General features: G+C 45.3%; 1 protein-coding gene across 5 annotated transcripts in view; it reads left to right on the plus strand.

Moving 5' to 3' along the window:
- Window positions 1–292: 292 nt before the first annotated feature.
- WSCD2 (WSC domain containing 2) overlaps window positions 293–17,894 on the plus strand; it is a 107,862-nt gene continuing 90,260 nt past the window's right edge. Inside the window, exon 1 of one of the 5 annotated variants that reach the window (XM_067700438.1) lies at window positions 293–314. The gene's annotated coding sequence lies outside the window, so the exon portion shown is untranslated. Of the gene's footprint in view, window positions 315–4,088; window positions 4,726–4,780; window positions 4,868–6,671; window positions 6,788–17,894 lie in introns of those variants that run through there. The other 4 variants (XM_067700439.1, XM_067700435.1, XM_067700437.1 and 1 more) reach the window with 4 other exon arrangements.

Below are 17,894 nucleotides of genomic sequence, written 5' to 3' on the forward strand. Positions count from 1 at the left end.
TGGTCACATGGCCAGAAGGTACCAGAGCACAGATTTGAACCTGTTCCTGTTTTGCCTAAGAATTGTCACTTAAAAAACAGCTTTTTCAAAAGTGGAATTAACACACATGCAGAAAAATACTCAATATACAAACATAACTTTCAATGACTTATCACAAACATTTGTGTAGGTACCAACTGGATCAAGGAAGAAAAGATGTCCAGCACTCCAGAAAACCCATGCGCTCCCTCCCAGTTACACCGCTCATCCTCCTCAGAGATGCCATCATTCTGGCTTCCAACCTCCAGTTGAGTTTGCCTTCATCCAGACATTATGTAAGTGAAATCCTATAGGGGTATTCCTTGGTGTCTAGTTTCTATCACTCAACGCTATGCTTGTTGGATTTACCCTGTGGTGTATATCTGGAATCTGGGCCTTTTCGTTGCTGTATAGTATTCCACCAGCTATTATACACAGTGAATCCAACCTGTTTTTGGTGAACATTTGAGTTATTTGAGATTAGTTTAAAATGTGATTGTTTTAAAAAAAATTATTGAAGTATAGTTGATTTACAATGCTGTGTTAATTTCTGCCGTACAGCTAAGTGATTCAGTTATACATATATTCTTTTTCATATTATTTTCCATTATGATTTATCACAGAATATTGAATATACTTCTCTGTGCTATATAATATGACCTTGTTATTTATCCATCCTATATATAATAGTTTGCATCTGCTAATCCCAAACTCCCAATCCTTCCCTCCCCCACCCCACCTTGTCAACCACAAGTCTGTTCTCCATGTCTGTGAGTCCATTTGTGTTTCATAGATATGTTCATGTGTGTCGTTAAAACGTGCTGTTGTGAGCAACAAAGATTGCTGTCTGCGAACATTCTTGTAAATGTCTTTTGGTGGACATAAGCATTCATTTCTGTTGGATATATACCTAAAAGTGGAAATGCTGGTCAGAGGCGGTATATAGTCAGCTTTGGTAGATGTGCCACACAATTTTTCAAAGCGTTTGTAGCAATTTACACTCCTAACAGCAGCACTTGGGATTGTCAATTTTTGTAATTTTAGTGTAATGGTATCTCCTTGCAGTTTTAGTAGGCATGCCCCTGATTTCTAATTAGGTTGAACACCTTTTAATGAGTTCATTGGCTCTCCGAACATCTTCTTTTGTGAAGCCTCTGTCCCAGTTTCTTGAGCATTTGATTTGGTTTTCTGTCTTTTACTTATTGATTTGTGGAAAGTTTTTTTATAAGTTCTGAATAGGAGCCCATAGTTCTGGGTGTTGGAAATGTCTGCTCCCACTCTATGCCTTGAGTTTTCACTCTCTTAAATGGTGTCTTTTAGTGAAGAGAAGCTCTTATGATTTTAATATATGAAATATATCAGTGTTTTCCTTTATGAATAGCTCTTTTTCCCTTGTTTAAGTCTTTTCCTACCCTCAAGGTTATAAAGACTGCCTCTGCTATAGGCTTCTGGAAACTTCGTTGTTTTGCCTTTCATATTTAGATCTACAGTGCAATTGGGATTTATTTCTGTATATGGTGTGAGGTAGGGGGATTGGAAAACTCAATACTGTAATGATGGCAAATCTCTTCAAAGTGATATGTAGACTCAGTGTCATCCCAATCCAAACCCAACAGGAATTTGTTGTTGTTGTATGAGGGACCTGATAAACTGCTTCTAAAATTAATAGGCAAATTCAAAAGGCCAAGACTATCCAAGATAGTCTTGCAGAGAGAATGATGAAAGAACATGTTTTATTGATGTCAAGACTATTATAAAGCTATAGTAATTGAGACCATGCGATATTAACGTAAAGATAACCAAATCGACCAATGGAACCAAATAGAGAGCCCTGAACCAGTCTACGTGCACGTGGGGATATATGCTATATCCAACAAAGGTGGACCCACAGATCAGTGGGGGAAGGACAGTTCTTTCAGTACATCGTGATGGGTCATCCGTATGGGGAAAAACAAACTTGTCTCCAGCGCTCCCACTCTTCAGCACTTCACAGGGCCATGGTACTCTGTTCTTATATGCTTGTATGATGATGACAGTAATGATTATAACATCACCATTATATATTTATGATTTTGCCACTCTCAAGGTGCTTTCCAATCTGTTATTTTCCCAAAACCCTAAGAAGCAGGCAGGAAAGACATTATTAGTCCTTTCATGGGTGATGAAGCAGAGACTCCAAGGGGTGAGTGACCAACCCAAGGACACTTGCCTAGCACTTGAGCCTCACCTGCTGGATTTCAAGCCTGCGGCTCTTTCCACTTTGTGAGGAGCCCAATTCCCATTCCTAAGGGAGATTAGGGAGGCACAGGAAGAAGTGGGCTTTGGCAGAGGTGGACTGGGAGTGGCTGGAGGTTAATCACACCCTTCTCAGACCCCCTACTATCCTGCAGTGGGCTCCTTGACCAGGTGCCAGTCCCCGGACATCTCCCCAGAGGAGGTTTGTCTCCAGGATAGAGCAAGAGGGTTGTCAGTTGTGGTGGGAAGAGGAGGGCATGGGAAAGGTGCAGAGGGTCTGCCATTTGGAATAATGCTGGCACCCAGTGGTGGGGTGGGCAGAAAAGCTGGGGTTCTAATTCAAGCTCTGCCATGAACTTGCTGTGTGCCTTTGGACAAATGACTTCACCCTTCTGGGCCTCAGTTTTCTGTGACTTCATCTTTCAATGAACCAATTCCAATATTTACCACCTAAGATGTTTGTAAAGAATTAACAGTAATTGTGCCTGTTGCTTAGCAAGGACTCAGCAATTCTTGGCAATCGATATTAGTATTATTCAGATCACTTCTTTCTGATAAAAAGCAATGGCCGCCATTGAGTGAGCATTTACGTGTCTTTTTCTCACGTAAAACTGGGAGCTCAGCCTTAGCAAAGGATTTATGAGTTGCATTTGCCAAGCCCTCTCCATCTCCTGATACAGAGTGGATGATTCTCTTTGTGCCAACCACTTTTACACGTAGGTATAGAAGAAAGACTGGAAGGAACTACATCCAGATGTTAATTATCATTATCTCTGGGTGATGGGAGTGAGGTTGATTTGCTTTTCTTCATATTTTTAGTGTTTTCTGAATTATCTGCATTAAACAATAATTAATTTTATAATTGGGAAAACAATCGCTCTGATAAAAGAAATGCAGATATGAATTCTTCTTGCTAGTCTCAATGAGGAGTAGTCTGCAAAGGGCCACTTTAAAGCCTCTCCTTGAGTCCCAAGCTTAACAGATAATGGTTTTGGAGTCAGAAAGTCCAGGGTACAAATCCCAGCTCTGCTACTTTCTAGCTGTGCTAAGCCAGGTGAGTCTCTGAACCTCTCTGAGCCCCAGTTCTCTCATCTGAAAGATGAAAATGGAACTAGCTGCCTCCTAGGGTTGTTTTGATGACTTAAGGAGATGTGTTTGAAAATACATAGCCAGGTGTCTGGCGTTTAGGAGGCTCTCACTCAGTGGTCGCTCTTCCATGAGATGGACTCCTTTCCCAGAGTTTCACTGGAGATCCTTTGAAGGGCGGCATTATCTACCATCCCACTCTACAGAGGAAGATACAGAGGTTCAGAGGGGGGACCTGTCCAACATCACAGAACTCGGAAGGAATCTTCTGAAACAGGCTCAGAGAGCGTAAGTGATCAGCCAGAGGTCACACAGCTTAAACTTACTGCCTATGTAGTTTGTAAAACAACAAACTAACACCACCACCCCCCAAAAAAACCCAGAGTGCCATTTATTGGGGGTTTACCATTGTGAGGCACCGTGTTAAGCCTCTTGAACAAAACCAGCAGCAACAATAACAAATACTCTGCCGTTTATCGAGTGCTTACTCAATGCCAGGCAGCTTGGCACTTCCCACAATCGTCTCAGTTAATTCTCCAGACAACCCTATGACTTGGGTCTCTAGAGCCCATTTTACAGACGAGGATACTGAGGCTCGGAGGCTGAGGCCCTTGCCCCAGCTCCGCAACAGGCCTGGCACCGGGTCTGCCCAGCTCCCCGGGAGGCTGCGGGAGGGCCAGGTGGCACGCAAGGAGTTAAGCGGTAGGCAGTGCTGTGGCTCCGCGCGGAGGAGCGCGCCGGGCTGAGGCGCGCTGCTGGCGGCGGCGGCGGCGGCGGCGCGGGGAGCTCGGGCTCCAGACGTGAAGTCCGGGGGAGCGAGCGAGGCAGCGAGGGAGGCAGCGAGAGAGAAGGAAGCGAGGCGGCGGGAGCCCCGCGCCCAGCCGCAGCCCGTGCTCGGCGCACAGCGGGCCCGGGCATCCCCGGGCGGGTGCCTGCGCGGGGCCTCGCCTTGGCGTGGGGCACCCGCAGTGCCGCCCGCCAGCCCGCCCGAGCGCCAGGCTCGTAGGAGCCCGGTTTTCACTTCCTCTCGCCTCCGCCCGCCTCCCCGGCTCTCCAGCTGGCGTCGCCAACCGCCTCCTCGTCCCAGGCCACCGCTGTCGCCGCTGCAACCCAGGACGTACACTCTTCCACTTTCCCGCTGGAGGCGCGGAGGATGTCCCTTGCACCACACCCGGAGAAATAGACCCCCGGGCCCGCCAGGAAGCGCCTTGGTGGCGAGAAAGAAAATCCAGTCTCTGCTTTCCTTGATGCCACTGCAGCAGCTGGCAGCTGGGAAGGTGCCCCCAGAACGGGCGCACGAAGCGGGACGCGGGAGTCACAGAGACAGAGACCCCAGGCGCCTGCTGGGCTCCGCTGGCAGAGTTTGCAAGTGGCTGAGACCCTCAGGTAAGGGCTGAGGGGCCTGGACCTGTTAGGAGGGCACCATAATGGAGGGGGTGCAGAGCTGCTGTGAAAGGATTCCTGTCCCCCATCTGGGCTGCCTGTTCCAGCCGCTTCCTGGAGGCTGGGGTTCAGTGCCCAGAGCCAGGTGAGTAAAGAACCCTGAGTGGTGACAGCCCAGCTCTGGGTAGATGACAAACTTTCTCTCCTCTGGCAGAGGGTTGGATGTTCCGGCTCATCCAGGCGTCCTTCCTCCAGGCATCTCACTGGGTCCCCAAGGCAGGCACGTCCAGGGCTTCTCAGGATGAGCTGGGCCGGGGGGAAGGCAGTGGGCCCCTCTCATTTGGTTCATGAATCACCGCCTTCTTGGCCAGTTCAGAGTTCTGAGGGAGAAGGAGCTGGACGTGTTTTCAAGTTGACTTTACAAGGTGCTTGTCGGGGGTGATACTCTGGTGAATGAGATTCCCCGTCATTTGGAGCCAGCAGCCAGGGCTGCCTGGGTGATGGGCTCTGTGTAGAGTCCTTTGCAGTCTTGCTTACGTCCATTCTGGCGTGTGTGTGTGTGTGTGTGTGTGTACGTGTAAGGAGGAGAAAGAACTGGGGGCGGGGGCCCGTTCAGCCAGATCGCCCCTATCCAAGCCCTTCCAGCAGCCCCAAGCGTCATCACAGGAGCAGAATCACCTCCTTGGCAGAGATACTAGGAGCGGTAGGGAATCACCTCCCGTTCCTTGCAGCTCCTTAGATGAGCAAAAGATTTGGGGGAAGTTTCCTGAGCTGCTCAATGAGACCATTCAGACTGGAGCCTGGGGGAGGTACAGACTTTTACAGAAAAGAGGTTGGAATTGACATTTTGGGTGGAGGCTCCTGGCGCTCGCATCCCCAGCTCTGAGGGTGTGGGTACCCCCCACCCAATCCGGGCCCCTTGAGGCTCTGCTGAGCCCAGCACATAGCTCATGAGTTTGGCCAGATTATCTTTCCTTCTAACGAAAAACATGCTCCAAAGAGGCCACCTGGTCTCCAAGGATCATTTTGGAGCCACCCCTGTGGTCACAGCCCCATAGATGGCATCATGCTTCCTCCCTAGGGTTCCAGCCTAGGGCTGGGGTCATATCGATGGACTAGTTGGTCAGTGAGGCAGGCAGTGGAGGTGCTTCTGGCCATGACCTGACAGCTAGATGTATTTCCCTGGCCCTGTGGTCACTCTTGGCGTTTGCCTCTAGGGAATAGCATTGCTGTGTGGTTCCTGGACAGTACTTGAGGCATGAGGTGGGAGTCTGAAGACCTCCTGCCCTTGCTTGGCATTCTGACCTGGGGCCAGGCTAGGAGCTGCTTCTCTAGGCTGCTGGGACCCATGGATTCCTCCAGGGTGTCAGAGGCCAGTACTTGATGTTCTGGGGAAACCCCATCTTTGGGTCAGGAGGTTGAACTTCAAGTCTGCCCTCAATTTGCTATGTGACTTTGGGCAAATCACTAGACCTCTCTGGGCCCATTACTGCTTCTGTAAAATGAAGAGATTTCACGTATCCTCAGAAATCCCAGTTCAGACACTCTTGTGGCCCTGAGTGATTGTCACAGATGCAATTTTCAGAATCCCAGAAGGCAATGTAATTTAGTGTTTAAGAGATCTAGGACTCAGATCCATCTGAGTGTGACCAGTCGCTTCACCCTCCAAACCTCGGTCCCTCCATTGTAAAATGAGGAGTTCATAGTTCCTACTTCAGAAGGGTGTTGGGAGAACAAACTGAGATGGTGCATGGAAAGTGCTTAGTGTATCTAGTGAGCTACACGGATGCGGCAGCAAGGCTGTCTGCTTTGGGGTCTTGTGCAGGCGTCTGGGTGCTGTTATCCCCGGGGAGGCTGGCCCTGTCCTATCTGAGCACCAGATGATCGTTGACTGAGGAGCAGGGTCCTTGTTCTCTCCAATCACCTGACACCTGCAGTCCCCGCCCCCTCACTGCTTCCTCATAAAAGTGCTTCTGGACCAGCAGCTCCTAGTGGGGAGCCCCAGGCGGTCTGAGAGGACTGGATGCATCCAGCTGTTGCATTGCCAGAACAATAGGAGATAGAGGTAAGCTGTCCCCACGGCTTCAACTTTGCAGCTGCGTAGGGACCCAGGACAGAGAAGTCCAGTATGTCTGCCCTCCCCAGACTAGGGTTTCTCTGGGACCATGCTAAAACCTCGACGGGGAAGGCAGACCTCATCTTGGCCAACACGGAGTGAGTTAACAGGCATGCAGTCAGGACTGGGGCAGGAGGAACTCCACCATGTGTTAGCTCGATCTGCGGGCTCGCCTTTCAGGATGCAGAAAATGAACACTTTGCTTTCCTGGCCGAGTAGGATGTGTGTGTCTGTGTAGACACATGTGTGTGAACGTGTGCATATGTATGCATTCTCATGTAGGTATGTGTACGTGTGCGTATGTGAGTATGACTTACATAAAAGCCTTAAGTGTGTGTGGGCACATGTGAGACTAGTGTCAATATGAGAGTGTACTCGTGAGATTGCATGTCCATGGATTTATGGGTGTGTGTGTGTGTGCGTGTGCGCGTGCCTATGTGAGTCAGTGTGAGTGTGGGTACGCGTATGCACTTGTGAGCGTTAAGCAGTTGTATGTATGTGATTAGCTGCACAGATGCAGCTGTGTGTTGTGAGGGTCTGTGTGCTGAGCCCTGTGTTTGAGGAGCGGTGCGGGTCGGCCTGGGCGCATGCTTTGGTAGCTGTACGTGCTGTCTGCACATCTGTGTGGGCATCTGTGAGCGCCTGCATGTGTGTGCATGTACACATGTGTGTTCAATGATGTAAGTGTAAACTTACGCGCGTATCTATCTACATGCTTTTCAATGTACCTTTGTGTCTCTGAATGCATATATGTGCATAGCACTGCACACTTCTCTCTGTGTATGTGTGTGTGACTGTTTGCCATGGTGGAGCCCCTGTGAGTGTCTCTATGTATACGTGTGAGTTTCTGAGCATGTGCATCTGAGCGGTAGAGGGTACATTTGATTGTGTCTGCGTATGTGTGTGTTCCTGTGGGTGTGTACCTGTGTGTCTTGCAGTGTTAACTTGTGTATCTTTGCGTGTACACACGTGTTTCTGAGTGTGTGTACCTATGTGAAGCATTGCGTGCTTGGTTGTATCTCTGTGTATATGCATGTGTTTCTCTGGGTGAGTTCGTTGCCGTGTCCATTTGAGTGTGTCTCGGTGTGCACGTGAGTGTCTCTGAACGTGTCTTCCTGGATGTTGCAGTGTGACTTTTGTGCATGTCTCCGTGCAGAAGTTTCTGAATGTGTGTACCTGGGGTGTTGCATTGCATCTTCTTATGAGTCCCTGGGTGTATGATGTGTGTTTCTGCGTGTGTTTGCCTGTCCGTGGGGCAGTGTAACTTTTGTGCGTGTCTCATGTGTACGTGTGCGTTTCTGAGCATGTGCATCTCTGCAGGTGTGTCTGAGTGTCTGCAGGGCTATAAAGGTGTGGGGTGGCGGAGCTGTAAACACAGCCAAGAGCGTCCAAACAGAACACATCTCCGAACCTTTAAAGCTCCTCTTCTGTCTGCTCTGCACCTCTGAACTGTGCTCATGCGTGTACCTTCCGAGTGTTGATTCAGCGATCGGTGGTGCCAGGTCTGAGCAGAGCGTTGGGATGTCGGATGTTCATTTTCCCTAGTGCCTTTGCTCTGAAGCCCATGCCTTCCTCTGCCTCCGACTCCTTTGGCCCCCACAATAGCCCACGTCTCACTCACCAGAAGCCTGCGCTTAGGCCAGTCGCTGAACAGACTCACAGATGTTCAGAGCACAGGTATAATTTTAGGCAGAAGGTCTGAACATAGGCAGCCTAGGATGCACCAAACATTTCGACAGCAGTTTCTAATTAGGAGCAACTTGTTTTCCTTAAATAAACAAATCAAGTGAGGAAAGAAATTGCCAGAGATGAACGGCTCCCTGGAGCAGGTCCAGATGTTGGGAAGATGGGGATGGGGTCCCCACAGACTGCAAATGTTACTGCTCAGGGTCTTCCAGATTTTGACCAGGAGCTGATGAGGCAGGGGCTGCGGAAGCTGGTGAGGAGAGCGCGGCAGTGCAGTGTGGGAACCCTTTCCGAGGTTTGCCTAGTGTTTGGTTATTGGGGTAAATACATCACTGGCCCCAGTTCCTCCCTCCTCCCTGTATCCACGCCCTCAGCCATGCAGCGTTGCTGTTCTTCCCACTCAAGGGGCAGGCAGGGTTTATGCTCCTGATCCTTCACTTTGGGTTTGGCCATGTGTCTACCTTTGGTCACTGGTGGAAGTGACAGTGTGTCCATTCCAAGCTTAGGCCTCAGGGGCCTTGCATGTTTCAGCAATGGCTGGGAGAAGGGCTCCCCTGGGGTAGCTGCTGCCTCCTCAGCCTGGCCCCAGAATGAACACATGTCAACAGTGTTGACACAGCCTTAGTTTACCACCTTAGGAAATAAAATAAGGAAGGCATGTGCCTTAGTTTGCTCATCTGTAATATGGGAATGATAATAATAGTGCCTTCTTCTAGGGTTGCTATGAGTATTTACTAAGTAAATTCAGCCCATCTGCCCTCTCACCCACCCCCCTGGACACTGTAAAAGTGGGATTTGCCCGAGGTTGCAGAGGGTTGGTGGCAGACCTGAGGTTAGAACCTGAGCCTTCTACATCCCAACCCAGGACAGGTCCACAGCCCCTTAGATCCCATGCTGCTTTCACATGTGAGCATATTAGTTTCCTGTCGCTGCTGTAACAAATGACCACAAGCACAGAGATGTAAAACAACACAAACTTATTCTCTTACAGTCTAGAGATCAGAAATCTAAAATGAGTCCGCAGGACTCTGTTCCTTCTGGACTCTCTAGGGGAGAATCCACTTCCATGCCTTTTCCAGCATCTGGAGGCTGCCCACATTCCTTGGCTCATAGCCCAACATCACTCTGACCTCTGCTTCCATTGTCATATCTCCATCTCTGACTTCTGAATCCCCTGCCTCCCTGTAATAAGGACACATGATGACATTGGGCCCCTTGGATAATCCAAGATAATCTCCCCATCTCAAGATCTTTAACTTACTCACATCTGCAAAGTCCCTTTTACCATGTTGGGTAACATTGTCCTAGGTTCCAGGAATTAGGACATGGATATCTTTGGAGGGTAGCTATTTGGCTACCACGGTGAAAAAAGTGAATGAATTATTCCACATTCGTTGATTCAACACATATTTACTGAGTGCTTAGATGCACCAGGCATGAATACTTACTGGGCACCTACCATGTACCAAGGTCTGTCTAGGCCCTGGGGAAAAAGTGTTGAGCAAAGAGAGGCCCTGCTGTCCTAGGGGTGATTCCAGAAATGGGAGTTAGAACAAAAATGCATAAATAAATAACTGAATAGCTTCAATTTAAATAGTGATGAGTGCAGTGAGGAAAGCACAACAGGTGATGGCGGTGGCGTCTTCTGATATAGCCCCTGTTGCGGTCCTCTGCATTCAGGAACCTCCCTCCCCTGCCCCTTCTGGTCTGGGGGTGGTCACGGCCCCTCTCTGTTGCCAGGCCCCAGGGGATGCACTACCCACCCCTAGTGGCTTCCCCACACTCTGCCCTCCCATCATAACTGTCCTTGGTCACACCGTTGGGGTGAGCCGTCTGTTATTACCTGATGGTCCCTGACTGATACAGGTGCTTTTACGTGCTGGGACGTGTGCTCTGCCCTTTTTGTGTTTCCATTCATTGATCTTTTTTTTTTAAATATACATTTATTTTTGGCTGCGTTGGGTCTTCATTGCTGCGCGCGCGCTTCCTCTAGTTGCGGCGAGGGGGCTACTCTTCATTGTGGTGTGCAGGCTTCTCATTCCGGTGGCTTCTCTTGTTGCGGAGCATGGGCTCTAGGTGCGCAGGCTTCAGTAGCTGTGGCATGTGGGCTCAGTAGTCGTGGCTAGTGGGCTCTAGAGCGCAGGCTCAGTAGTTGTGCACAGGCTTTGTTGCTCCACGGCATGTGGGATCTTCCCGGACCAGGGATCGAACCCATGTCTCCTGCATTGGCAGGTGGATTCTTAACCACTGCACTACCAGAGAAGTCCCACTCATTGATCTTTATAACATCCCTCCGAGGAAGATGCTCTATTATCCCTTTCTCAGGTAATATAGCCATGTTCATAGCACCGTTATTCACAATGGTGGAAAAGTGTAAGCAACCCAAGTGTCATCGGCATGGGATAAAAAAAATGTGGTCCATCCACAAGTGGAATATTATTCAGCCTTAAAAAGGAACAAAATTCTAACACACTACAACAAGGATGAACCTTAAGGATATTATGCTAAGTGAAATACACCAGACACAAAAGGACAAATACTGTATCATTCCACGTGTACAACATTCTTTTCTTTTTTTAATTTTTTATACAGCAGGTTCTTATTAGTTATCTATTTTATACATATTAGTGTATATATGACAATCCCAATCTCCCAGTTCATCCCACCACCCATCCCACTTTCCTCCCTTGCTGTCCATATGTTTGTTCTCTATGTCTGTCTCTATTTCTGCCTTGCAAACCAGTTCATCTGTACCATTTTTCTAGATTCCACATATATGCATTAATATACGATATTTGTTTTGCTCTTTCTGACTTGCTTCACTCTGTATGACAGCCTCTAGGTCCATCCACGTCCCTACAAATGACCCAGTTTTGTTCCTTTTATGGCTGAGTAATATTCCATTGTATATATGTACCACATCTTCTTTATCCGTTCATCTGTCAGTGGGCATTTAGGTTGCTTCCATGACCTGGCTATTGTAAAGAGTGCTGCAGTGAACATTGGGGTGCATGTGTCTTTTTGAATTATGGTTTTCTCTGGGTATATGCCCAGTAGTGGGTGTGCTGGATCATATGGTAATTCTATTTTTAGTTTTTTAAGGAACCTCCGTACTGTTCTCCATAGTTGCTGTATCAGTTTACATTCCCACTAACAGTGCAAGAGGGTTCCCTTTTCTCCACACCCTCTCCAGCATTTGTTGTTTGTAGATTTTCTGATGATGCCCATTCTAACCAGTGTGAGGTGATACCTCATTGTAGTGTTTTTTTTTGGGGGGGGGTACGTGGGCCTCTCACTGTTGTGGCCTCTCCCATTGCGGAGCATAGGCTCTGGACGTGCAGGCTCAGCGGCCATGGCTCACAGGCCTAGCTGCTCCGTGGCATGTGGGATCTTCCCGGACCGGGGCACGAACCCGTGTCCCCTGCATCGGCAGGTGGACTCTGAACCACTGCGCCACCAGGGAAGCCCCCTCATTGTAGTTTTGATTTGCATTTCTCTAATAATTAGTGATGTTGACCAGCTTTTCATCTGCCTCTTGGCCATCTGTATGTCTTCTTTGGAGAAATGTCTATTTAGGTCTTCTGCCCATTTTTGGATTGGGTTGTTTGTTTATTTAATATCAAGCTGCATGAGCTGTTTATATATTTTGTAGATTAATCCTTTGTCCATAGATTCGTTTGCAAATATTTTCTCCCATTCTGAGGGTTGTCTTTTCGTCTGTTTATAGTTTCCTTTGCTGTGCAAAAGCTTTTAAGTTTCATTAGGTCCCATTTGTTTATTTTTGTTTTTATTTCCATTACTCTAGGAGGTGGGTCAAAAAAGGTCTTGCTGTGATTTATGTCAAAGAGTGTTCTTCCTATGTTTTGCTCTAAGAGCTTTATACTGTCTGGGGTTACATTTAGGTCTTTAATCCATTTGGAGTTTGTTTTTGTGTATGGAGGTAGGGAGGGTGCTAATTTCATTCTTTTACATGTAGCTGTCCAGTTTTCCCATCACCACTTATTGAAGAGACTGTCTTTTCTACATTGTATATCCTTGCCTCCTTTGTCATAGATTAGTTGACCACAGGTGCGTGGGTTTATCTCTGGGCTTTCTATCCTGTTCCATTGATCTATGTTTCTGTTTTTGTGCCACTACCATACTGTGTTGATTACTGTAGCTTTGTAGTATAGTCTGAGGTCAGGGAGTCTGATTCCTCTGGCTCCGTTTTTTTCCCCTCAAGATTGCTTTGGCTATTCGGGGTCTTTTGTGTCTCTATACAAATTTTAAGATTTTTTGTTCTAGTTCTGTAAAAAATGCCATTGGTAATTTGATAGGAATTGCATTGAATCTGTAGATTGCTTTGAGTATATAGTAATTTTCAAAATGTTGATTCTTTCAATCCAAAACATGGTATGTCTCTCCATCTGTTTGTGTCATCTTTGATTTCTTTCATCAGTGTCTTATAGTTTTCTGAGTGCAGGTCTTTTACCTCCTTACATAGGTTTATTCCTAGGTATTTTATTCTTTTTGTTGCAATGGTGAATGAGATTGTTTCCTTAATTTCTCCTTCTGATCTTTTGTCATTAGCGTATAGGAATGCAAAAGATTTCTGTGCATTAATTTTGTATCCTGCAATTTACCAATTCATTGATTAGCTCTAGTAGTTTTCTGGTAGCATCTTTAGGATTCTCTATGTGTGGTATCATGTCATCTGCAAACAGTGATAGTTTTACTTCCTCTTTTCCAATTTGTATTCCTTTTATTTCTTTTCCTTCTCTGATTGCCATGGCTAGGACTTCCAAAACTATGTTGAATAATAGTGGTGGGAGTGGACAGGCTTGTCTTGTTCCTGATCTTAGAGGAAATACTTCCAGTTTTTCACCATTGAGAATGATGTTTGCTGTGGACTTGTTGTATATGGCCTTTATTATGTTGAGGTAGGTTCCCTCTATGCCCACTTTCTGGAGAGTTTTTATCATAAATGGGTGTTGAATTTTGTCAAAAGCTTTTTCTGCATCTATTGAGATGACCGTATAATTTTTCTTCTTCAATTTGTTAATATGGTGTGTCACACTGATTGATTTGCGTATATTGAAGAATCCTTGCATCACTGGGATAAATCCCACTTGATCCTTTTAATATGTTGTTGGATTCTGTTTGCTAGTATTTTGTTGAGGATTTTTGCATCTATATTAATCAGTGATATTGGTCTGTAATTTTCTTTTTTTGTAGTACCTTTGTCTGGTTTTGGTATCAGGGTGATGTTGGACTCATAGAATGAGTTTGGGAGTATTCCATCCTCTGCAATTTTTTGGAAGAGTCTGAGAAGGATGGGTGTTAGCTCTTCTCTAAATGTTTGATAGAATTCACCTGTGAAGCCCTCTGGTCCTGGACTTTTGTCTGTTGGAAGATTTTTAATCACAGTTTCAATTTCATTACTTGTGATTGGTCTGTTCATATTTTCTATTTCTTCCTGGTTCAGTCTTGGAAGGTTGTGCTTTTCTAAGAATTTGTCCATTTCTTCCTGGTTGTCCATTTTATTGGCATGGGTTTGCTTGTAGTAGTCTCTCAGGATGCTTTGTATTTCTGCGGTATCTGTTGTAACTTCTCCTTTTTCATTTCTAATTTTATTGATCTCCCTCTTTTTCCTGATGAGTCTGGCTAAAGCTTTATCAATTTTGTTTATCTTCTCAAAGAACCAGCTTTTAGTTTTATTGATCTTTGCTATTGTTTTCTTTGTTTCTATTTCATTTGTTTCTGCTCTGATCTTTATGATTTCTTTCCTTCTGCTAACTTTGGGTTTTGTTTGTTCTTCTTTCTCTAGTTCCTTTAGGTGTAAGGTTAGATTGTTTATTTGCGATTTTTCTTGTTTCTTGAGGTAGGGTTGTATTGCTATAAACTTCCCTCTTAGAACTGCTTCTGCTGCATCCCATAGGTTTTGGATCATCGTGTTTTCATTGTCATTTGTCCATAGGTATTTTTTGATTTCCTCTTTGATTTCTTCAGTGATCTCTTGGTTATTTAGTAACGTAGTGTTTAGCCTCCATTTGGTTGTGTTTTTACATTTTTTTCCCTGTAATTTATTTCTAATCTCATAGTATTGTGGTTGGAAAAGATGCTTGATATGATTTCAATTTTCTTAAATTTACCGAGGCATGATTTGTATCCCAAGATGTGATCTGTCCTGGAGAATGTTCGTGTGCACTTGCGAAGAAAGTGTAATCTGCTGTTTTTGGATGGAATGTCCTATAAATATCAATTAAATCTATCTGGTCTATTGTGTCATTTAAAGCTTGTGTTCCTTATTAATTTTCTGTCTGGATGATCTGTCCATTGGTATAAGTGAGGTGTTAAAGTCCCCCACTATTATTGTGTTAATATAGATTTCTTCTTTTATGCTGTTAGCATTTGCCTTATGTATTGAGGTGCTCCTGTGTTGGGTGCATATATATTTAAAATTGTTATATCTTCCTCTTGGATTGATCCCTGGATCATTAGGTAGTGTCCTTCCTTGTCTCTTGTAGCATTCTTTATTTTAAAGTCTGTTTTATCTGATATGAGTATTGCTACTCCAGCTTTCTTTTGATTTCCATTTGCATGGAATATCTTTTTCCATCCCCTCACTTTCAGTCTGTATGTGTCCCTAGGTCTGAAGTGGGTCTCTTATAGACAGCATATATATGGGTCTTGTTTTTTTATCCATTCAGAAAGCCTGTGTCTTTTGGTTGGAGCATTTAATCCGTTCACATTCAAGGTAATTATTGATATGTATGTTCCTATTACCATTTTCTTAATTGTTTTGGGTTTGTTTTTGTAGGTCCTTTTCTTCTCTTGTGTTTCCCACTTAGAGAAGTTCCTTTAACATTTGTTGTAGAGCTGGTTTGGTGGTGCTAAATTCTCTTAGCTTTTGCTTGTCTGTAAAGCTTTTGATTTCTCTGTCGAATCTGAACGAGATCCTTGCCAGGTAGAGTAATCTTGGTTGTAGGTTCTTCCCTTTCATCACTCTAAGTATATCATGCCACTCCCTTCTGGCTTGTAGAGTTTCTGCTGAGAAATCAGCTATTCACATTATGGGAGTTCCCGTGTATGTTGTTTGTCATTTTTCCCTTGTTGCTTTTAATAATTTTTCTTTTCTTTAATTTTTGTCAATTTGATTACTATGTATCTCAACGTATATCTCCTTGGGTTTATCCTGTGGGAGACTCTCTGCACTTCCTGGACTTGAGTGGCTGTTTCCTTTCCCATGTTAGGGAAGTTTTCAACTATAATGTCTTCAAATATTTTCTCAGGTCCTTTCTCTCTCTCTTCTCTTTCTGGGACCCCTATAATGAGAATGGTGGTGTGTTTAATGTTGTCCCAGAGACCTCTTAGGCTGTCTTCATTTCTTTTCATCCTTTTTTCTTTATTCTGCTCTGTGGCAGTAAATTCCACCATTCTGTCTTCCAGGTCACTTATCCGTTCTTCTGCCTCAGTTATTCTGCTATTGATTCCTTCTAGTTTATTTTTCATTTCAATTATTGTATTGTTCATCTCTGTTTGTTTGTTCTTTAATTCTCCTAGGTGTTTGTTCTTTAATTCTTCTAGGTCTTTGTTAAACATTTCTTGCATCTTCTCAGTCTTTGCCTCCATTCTTTTTTCGAGGTCCTCGAACATCTTCAGTATCGTTATTCTGAATTCTTTTTCTGGAAGGTTGCCTATCTCCACTTCATTTAATTGATTTTCTGGGGTTTTATCTTTTCCTTCATCTGGTACATAGCCCTCTGCCTTTTCATTTTGTGTATCTTTCTGTGAATGTGGTTTTCATTCCACAGCCTGCAGGATTGTAGTTCTTGTTGCTTCTGCTGTCTGCCCTCTCTATACAACATTCTTAAAGTAGTCAAATTCATAGAGACAGGAAGTAGAATGGTTGTCGCCAGGGGTTGGGGGAGGGGGAAATGGGGAGTTCGTGTTTAATGGGGTAGAGTTTCCATTTGGGAAGATGACAACGTTCTGGAGATGGATGGTGGTGATGGTTGTACAACAATGTGAATGTAATTAGTGCCACTAAACTGTATGCTTAAAAATGGTTAATGTAGAAAATTTCATTTTACGTATATTTTACCAGAATAAAAATAAATAAGTTAAAAGTCTAGAGAGGCTGGGATTTGAACCCGGGTCTGACCCTAGAGCCTGTGTTCCTTTCTCCGTACAGTATGGTCTCAGCCCCAAAGCACCATGCACACCCAAAGGTGGGTGTGCAAGCAGATTTTGAAACAACCTGGGAGAATATGGGATGGGGCTTTGGACGCAGCAAAGGGAAGACCCCCAGTGTTGAGGAGCCCATGGTACGCTGGTACCATGCACTCCCTTTCACCAAGGTTTACCCGTTGGTCTATTGGACAAATTTCTGTTGAGCACCTACTGTGTGCCAGACCCTGTGGAGATGGTGGAGAGAAAAACAAGATACTAACCTGCATATAATTCCTTGAAGTAACTGCCAGGAAGGAAGGTCTCTGACACTGGGGGTGCACAGATTAGGGCCTTTGAAAGGAAGACTTCCTCGAGAGAGAAAAATGTGCTGGGCTCTGAAGGATGAATAGGATCCATGAGGTGAAAAAGGTTGGGAAGATAGCAGAACCAGCATGTGCAAAGGTCCTGAGGTGAGGAAAGTGGCATGAACCAAAGGCTTCTAGATTGTAGAAGAGTTGGTACACTGTCAAGCAGACAGTTCTCAGGGCCTTGCCAGCCCCATAAGTGTTTTGCTCTTTATCCTTCCAGCAGTGGGGAGCCTTGTAAAGGTTTTAAGCACAGTGAGTGAAATGAGTCTATTAAACCCTGACCAGAACAATAAGAAGAAACCACACCCCCACGTGAGGTGGGAGCCCGTTGAAATCCCCACAAAGAAGGAGCTGGGTGGACAGCAGTGATTTCAGGATTTTAGCTTCATTATGCAAAATACACAGCTTTCCAGGGGAGAGGTGAGCTTTGGCAAAAAGAGTCAACAAATTAGTTTTTTAATCTGCTTTAAGTTGCTGAAATGCCTTTGTCTTCCTTCCATTGTCACCTGATGGCCCGTGGGCTATTTTAACTTTAATCAGAGAATTTTTTTTTAATTAAGGGAGTTTTTTCCTTTTGAAAAGCAAGTCCCAGCTGTGTTTTGATAAGATAGAATTAAAAATGGCATGGGGGAAATGCCACAGAAAGCTTTGATTTTTCTCCTTGTGGCATCTGAACTGATTTATATAATAATTATATATTTTATTTTGATGCAGCTTCTCCTCAGCCCTTCCTGGCCTCCCCCAACACACCACAGTGTGCCAGTAGCTCTGAACACAGGCTGTTTCTAAAATCCCCAACTCTTGGCTCCTAGAGGCAGAGGGACAGCCCTGTAAGAAACCAAGATTTCTGA

The sequence above is a fragment of the Pseudorca crassidens genome, chromosome 12, assembly GCF_039906515.1.
Source record: "Pseudorca crassidens isolate mPseCra1 chromosome 12, mPseCra1.hap1, whole genome shotgun sequence".
Classification (NCBI taxonomy): Eukaryota; Metazoa; Chordata; class Mammalia; order Artiodactyla; family Delphinidae; genus Pseudorca; species Pseudorca crassidens.